The sequence below is a fragment of the Vombatus ursinus genome, unplaced genomic scaffold (genome assembly GCF_900497805.2).
Source record: "Vombatus ursinus unplaced genomic scaffold, bare-nosed wombat genome assembly UNPS02009205.1, whole genome shotgun sequence".
NCBI classification, from domain to species: Eukaryota; Metazoa; Chordata; class Mammalia; order Diprotodontia; family Vombatidae; genus Vombatus; species Vombatus ursinus.
Window position 1 is genome coordinate 27,046,574 of NW_020948983.1, and position 7,131 is coordinate 27,053,704.

Consider the following 7,131-nt stretch of genomic DNA (forward strand, 5'->3'; position numbering starts at 1 on the left):
TTTGAGTGACTGTTGTTTTCAGTCTTGGCCATCTTTACGCTGCTGCCTACTGTGCCAGACACTCCATAGACTGGGAGAGACCAAGAGAAAGACAAGTGTCAATGTCTCATAAAGCATAACCTTTCCTATAATACTGATCATGTCACTGACATATTAGAATGTGAGCTCCCCATGAGCAGATGCTCTATGCCTTGCACTTAGCATGGTGCTTTGCACACTATAAACACTTAATGATTGTTTCATTCATTCATATTTTGTCTTATATTTTAGCTGTGTATGCCCTTGTCTTATTTCCTTACTTTATTGAAAGTTTCCTGGGGGCAGGGACCAGGACTCATCATCATGATCATCATCATCATCATCATCTTCTTCTTCTTCTTTTTTTCTTCTTTTCTTCTTGTTCTTCTTGTTCTTCTTCTTGTTCTTGTTCTTCTTCATTTTTTTTGCTGTTATTGTTGCCTAGTTAACCTGAATTCTTGGTATAAATACCACCTGGTCATAGTGCATGATCTTTGTGATACAGTGTTGTAATCTCCTTGCCAGTATTTTATTTATTTATTTGTTTTGTGCATTGGTATTCATTAGGGAAATTGGTCTATAGTTTTCTTTCTGTTTTTGCTCTTCCTGGTTTAGGTATGAAAGCAATACGTGTCATAAAAGAAACTTGGTAGGACTCCTTCTTTATCTATTTTTCAAATAGTTTATATAGTATTGGAATTAATTGTTCCTTAAATGTTTGGTAGACTTCACTTGTAAATCCATCTGTCCTGGGAATTTTTCTTAGGGAGCTCATTTATGGCTTGTTCAGTTAATTTTTGTAAGATAGGGTCATATAAGTATTCTATTTCCTTTGTTAATTTGGGAAGTTTATATTTATCTAAATATTTATCTATTTCACTTACACTATCAGTTTTACTGGCATATAACTGGGCAAAAAAATTCCTAATAATTGCTTTAATTTCATCTTTATTGATGGTACATTCATCCTTTTCATTTTTGATGCTGGCAATTTGATATTTTTCTTTCATTTTTTGAATCAAATTGACCAAAGATTTATCTTTTTTATTTTTTTCTATGAAGCCAGTTCTTAGTTTTATTCACTAGTTCAAATTTTTTTAACTTTCAATTTTATTAATCTCTCCTTTGGTTTTCAGGATATGCATTTTGTCTTTTTTCTTTTTGTTTTCTTTTTTTTTTCTTTTTTTTTTTTTTTTTGGAGGCAACAGCCTAACACCAAAATTTTTTATTGTATTAGGTCACTATAGCGGGTGGGGCCTTGGACCCTTACTGCACAGCTTGCTCATTGGTGCCACTTCCAGAGTCTTGAGGCTTCATGACATCTGACAGTTCTGGAGGGCTGGAGAAGGACTCAATGCGCAATGTTTCAAATACATCATCAGCTCGAAAGGCCAGCCCCACAGTGGCTGGTGCTTGAGGCCTGGCTGTCTGACTTGTGAAGCCATACTTGCCCAGGGTCTTACTGTCATCCAGCAGCTGGTCATCCTTATAGAGTCACTGCTCATCCGGGGGCCTCTTGACGATGCCTTCCACAATGCGCTTCCGCTTAAACACTGTGCTCGACTCCTTCGCATCTGTGAATATTTGTTGTCTTGTGGCCCTGGATCATTAGGAACACATCCATCTCGGTGTCTAGCTCCCCCCCCCCCCAAATCAATTGCCCGGCACCCAGGATATGCATTTTGGTATTAAATTGATGGTTTTTAATTTGTTCTTTTTCTGCTTTTTTTAGTTGTATGTCCAGTTTATTGATCTGCTCTTTCACTGTTTTATTGATGTACATAATAGAGACATGAAATTTCCTCTAAATACTGTTTTGGCTGCATCCCACAAATTTTGATATATTGTCTTATTAATGTCATTTTCTTTAATGAAATTATTGATTGTTTCTATGATTTGTTTTTTGGCTCACTAACTCTTTGGGATTAGATCATTTAGTTTTCCAGTTTTTAATCTATACTTCTATGGTCCTTTATTGAATACAATTTTTATTTGAAAAGGGTTGCATTTCATATTTCTGCTTTTCTGCATTTGTTTTTAAGGTTTTTATGCCTAATACATGGTTAGTTTTTGAAGGTGCCATGTACAGCTGAGGAAAAGGTATACTCCCTTCTCTTCCCTTTCAGTTTTCTCCAGAGGTATCATATCTAACTTTTCTAAGATTCTTTTCATCTCCTTAACTTCATTCTTATTCATTTTATGGTTAGATTTATCTGAGAGGAAAGTTAAGATCCCCTCACTAGTATAGTTTTACTATTTCCTTAATTTATTTAACTTTTCCTTTAAGAATTTGGGTGCTATGCCATTTGGTACGTATATCTTTAGTATCGATGTAACTTCATTGTCTGTGGTGTCTTTTACAAAATGTAGTTTCCCTGCTTATCTCTTTTAATTAGGCTTATTTTTGCTTTTACTTTGAAATCATGATTGCTATCTCTGGCTTTTTTAATTTTAGCTGAAGCACAATCGATTCTTCTCCAATCCTTTGTTTTAACTGTGTGTGTCTCTATCACATATTGTTGGATTCTGGTTTCTAATCCATTCTGCTATCTGCTTCCATTTTATGAGTGAGTTCATCCTATTCACATTTATTGTTATGGTTACTAACTGTGCATTTCCCTCTACCCTATTTTCTTCTGCTTATCTTTCTCTCTCTCTTTTTTTTATCCTGTTTCTCCTTAAAAATCTGTTTTGCTTCTGACCATGGCTCTCTCTTTTATCACCTTCTGCTCTCTCTTTTATCACCTTCCCCACCCCATCCCCTGTCCTTTTCCTCCCCCTCCTACTTCCCTGTTTGGTAAGATAGAGTTCTATACCCAACTGAGTGTGTGTATGTATGTATATACATGTATATATACATATATATATAAATAAAATATGTGTATATATGCCTACACACATATGTGTATGTGTATGTATTCATATATGTATGTTTATGTATATGTGTGTATCTATCTATATCTATATCTATGTGCAGTTTCCTCCCTTTTTTAACTAATTTAGATGAGAGTAAGGTTCAAGCAGTGCCTGTCCCCCCATTTTCCCCTCCACTGTAGAAACTTTTCCTTGCATGCCTCTTTTACATAAAATAATTTCCCTCATTCTTCCTCTCTCTTTTCCCTTCTCTCAGGGCACCCCTCTTTCTCATCTATCCATTTTTTTACATCATCCTAACATAATTGTTCCACTCTTCCCCCCGTCTACTTAATAGTATTTTACTTTTTCTGATTACATGTAAAGATAGTTTTCAAAATCAATTTACTCTTGCACCCTCTGTTTATGTTGAGTGCCGCCATCTGCCCTAATAATAATAAAGTTCCTAGGTGTTACATATATCCTTTTCTTATATAGGAATGTAAACAGTTTAATTTTATTGAGTTCCTTGTAATTTCTCTTTCATTTTACCTTTTTATGTTTTCCTTGAGTCTTGTACCAGAAAGTCAAATTTTCTATTTATCTCTGGTCTTTTCATCAGCTTAATGAAATGCTTGAAATGCTTTAAAGTCTTCTATTTCACTAAATATCCATTTTTTTTTTACCTTGAAGGGTCATACTCAGTTTTTCTGGGTAGATCACCTTGAATGTAAACATAGCTCTTTCACATTCTGGAGTATCATATTTCAAGCCTTCTGCATGTTTAACATGGTAGCTTCTAAATCTCATGTGATCCCGACTGTGGTTCCATGGAATTTGAATGGTTTCCTTCTGGCTGCTTGAAGTATTTTTTCTTTGACCTGGGAGCTCTGGAATTTGGGTATTTTAACTTTGGAGTCTCTTTCAGTGGGTGACTGGTAACTTCTTGCAATTTTTATTTTACCCTCTGTTTCTAGGATATAGGATTTTCCTTTGTTACCTCTTGAAAAATTATGCGTAGGCTCTTTTTTGTTGATGACTTTAGGGTAGTCCAATAATTCTTAAATGATCTCTCCTTGATCTATTTTCTATGTCAGTTATCTTTCTGATGAGATATTTCACATTTTCTTCTATTTTTTCATTATTTTGACTTTGTTTCATTGTATCTTGATGTCTCCTGGAGTCATTAGTTTCCCCTTTCCCAATTCTAGTTTTCAAATAATTATTTTCTTTAGTGAGCTTTTATACCTGTTTTCCCATTTGGCCAATTCTACTTTTGAAGGAGTTATTTTCATCAGTGAATTTTTCTACTTCATTTTCATTTGGCCAATTCTGTTTTTTAAGGTGTTATTTTCTTCAGTATTTTTTTTGTGTGTGTGTATTTGTGTGCCTTTTTACCAAGTTGTTAATTGTTTTTTTCATAATTTTCTTCCCTCACTCCAATTTTTTCACCTAATTTTTCCTCTAGCACTCTTACTTGATTTTAAAAATGATTTTTTAGCTCTTCCAGGAATTCTTTTTGGGCTTGGGTTCAGTTCACATTTTTCCTTAGAGACTTTGCTTGTAGCTGTTTGGACTTCATTGTCTTCTTATGAGTTTGTGTCTTGATCTTCCCTGTCACCATAAGAGCTTTTTATGGTCATGTTTGTTTGTTTGTGTGTTTTGTTGTTGTTCATTCATTTTTCCACCCTATTTCTTTACCTTGAATTTATGGTGAAGTTGGTTTCTGTTCCCGATGTGGAGGGGAGAAGGCCACTGCCTCAAGCTTCAGCCTTTTTCACACTGCTGTTTTCAGTGCTAGTTCTGGGGGTTTGGACATTTTCAGTGTTTCCAAGGTGGTTTCAGTGTTTCCAAGATGGTGTGATCTGGGGAGATGTGTGGTTACTGCTCTCCTGGTCCCAGCTCTGGTCCTTACCCAGAAAGGGCCCCTAATCTCTTTGGATTGCAATTAAATAAGACTGCCCCTCTGGGTTCCTGCTCCCTTGGGAGCTCCTCAAGCTCCCTTGTGACTAAAAGCAATACTGACCTGTGGGACCCCTGCTCACTCTTGACTGAAAATGCTCTTCTCTGCCCTTGAAATGTGACCCAGGAGTGGGTATAGGCAATGAAGTTGCCAAACAGCTAACACAGTGCTAGCACAGGGGTCCCCTGCAATCTGTTTCTGACCATTTGCCAGGTCTCCTTCCCATGTCTGGCTTGAGAGCTCCTGAAGCTACCACTGCTTCTCTAGTTGCCACTTAATCCCATCACTGGTATTTCATCCATGTGGGCTCTGAGTCAGCCTCTACCCCTGTGTCACAGATCTCTCCTCTGACCTCCCAAGTTGTGTTGGGCTGAAAGAATGTCTCACCCTAAACTTGTGTTGGCTTTACCACTGCAAATTTTTATTTGAGGCATTATTTTAAAGTTGTTCGGAGGGGAATGTTAGGAGAGCTCAGAACATAATGGATGCTCAGACACTATCTGATAATCACCTGGGTATTTGGTTTTTAATTCTCATTCTCATTCTCTCTCTCTCTCTCTCTCTCTCCCTCTCTCTTTCCATCCTTCCCTCCCTCCCTTCCTCTCTTTCTCTCTTTCCATTTGCATTTTCCCTATTTCTAACATTAAGCTTTTAACATCTTGATGCCTGAAACTATCTTCTAATGTTCAGTAAATCCTGTTGTGCAACTTGTAAAAATGATATTGTATTGTTAATTTTCTCTGTGTATATTTCTCCCTAAGGATATTGTAAGTCCTTTATTCGCAGGGGCCTTGCCTTATGTGTCTTTGGGTCTGTAGTGCTTAGCAAAGGGCCTTCCACATAGGAAATGGCTAATAAGTGTTTGCTGATAATATATTAAGCACAGAGATTATGCCCTATTCTAAGGACTTGCAATCTTATTTAGTCTGTTTGACTGTATTTGAGTGGGGAGTTAGCTATACACATAGGGGTAACCAATAAAACAGCACCCAGAAATCATAGGACTCTACCTGACTCCTCTCTCTACAGACAAACCTGTTTAATTCATCTTGCCAACACCTGATTGAGATGGGGAACTAACATGCATGATCTCTCTTGTCTTACGGCTAAGAGAACAAAGGAAGAGGTAAAAGCTGAGGTAAGACACTTTAATAATAGTAAAAATAATAACAGCAATAATAACTGATTTATATAGTATTTTAAGGTTAGCACAATGCTTTAAATACATTGTATCACTCTTTGGTCCTCAGTTTATTTTTAAAATAAAGGAACTGGACTAGATGATCTCTGAGGTCCCTTCTAGTGCTTATATTCCATGAAATTCAATGAGGCTTCTTATGGGTTCCTCCTGTGCTCACTGGGAATCATAGAACCTTTCACCAAGTATCATATTTCCAAGATCACAGTGAAGAAACTAAGTGCTTATAATCAACCAGTGTATCTTTAATGGAGATTTGGAGGTTTAAAGCAGATGCAAATAGTGGATTGTAAGTGGTTTCTAAAGTAGGTAACACAAAGGAAGTATTTGTCTCATTTTAGAATTATCCAATTACTTCTTATTACTTTCCTTCCCCACTGCTGCTTTGGGTAGTGATTTATTTAATGACATTCTCATGTCACTAAACATTCTGTTACACACCATAAGGTAAGTGTTCACATTGGATGAACTGATTGAATTCAACAAACATTTATTTAGTACCCACTGCATGTAAGACTGTGCCTAGTTCTGAAGATATACAGACGAAAATTAAATAGTCCCTAGATTGAAGGAGTTTACACTTTTGGGGAGGTGGGGGACAGCAGGAGGGAAGGGCATAAGCACACAAAGAGGTAAATACAAAATTTTACAAAGTAATTTGATGGAAAAAAAAGAATATTAATAACTTCGAGGAGCAGAAAAAGCCTTTTGTAGGAAGTTGGCTTTTTGAAGAGATCTAGGTATTGCAGTAAGCAGAGAGGGGAGAAAAATATACTGGGCATGGGGTACAGCCTGTGCAAAAGCACACAGGTAGGATGTGGAATGTTGGATACAGAGAAGAATAAACAGGATAGTGTAAATATTTATTTATTTTTATTATTTTTATTTATTTATTTTTAGGCAATTGGGGTTAAGTGACTTGCCCAGGGTCACACAGCTAGTAAGTGTCCAGTGTTTGGTCTGAGGCTGGATTTGAACTCAGGTCCTCCTGACTTCAGGGCTGGTGCTCTATCCACTGCGCCACCTAGCTGCCCCAGTATAGTATAAATAGAATGTAGAGTCTGTGAGAGAGAATAATATGTAAATCAATCAGGATCCA

At 36.7% G+C, this 7,131-nt stretch overlaps 1 pseudogene; it reads right to left on the reverse strand.

Annotated features, from left to right (window-relative positions):
• Positions 1 to 1,245: 1,245 nt before the first annotated feature.
• LOC114035703 lies at positions 1,246 to 1,642 on the reverse strand (annotated as a pseudogene).
• Positions 1,643 to 7,131: the final 5,489 nt, after the last annotated feature.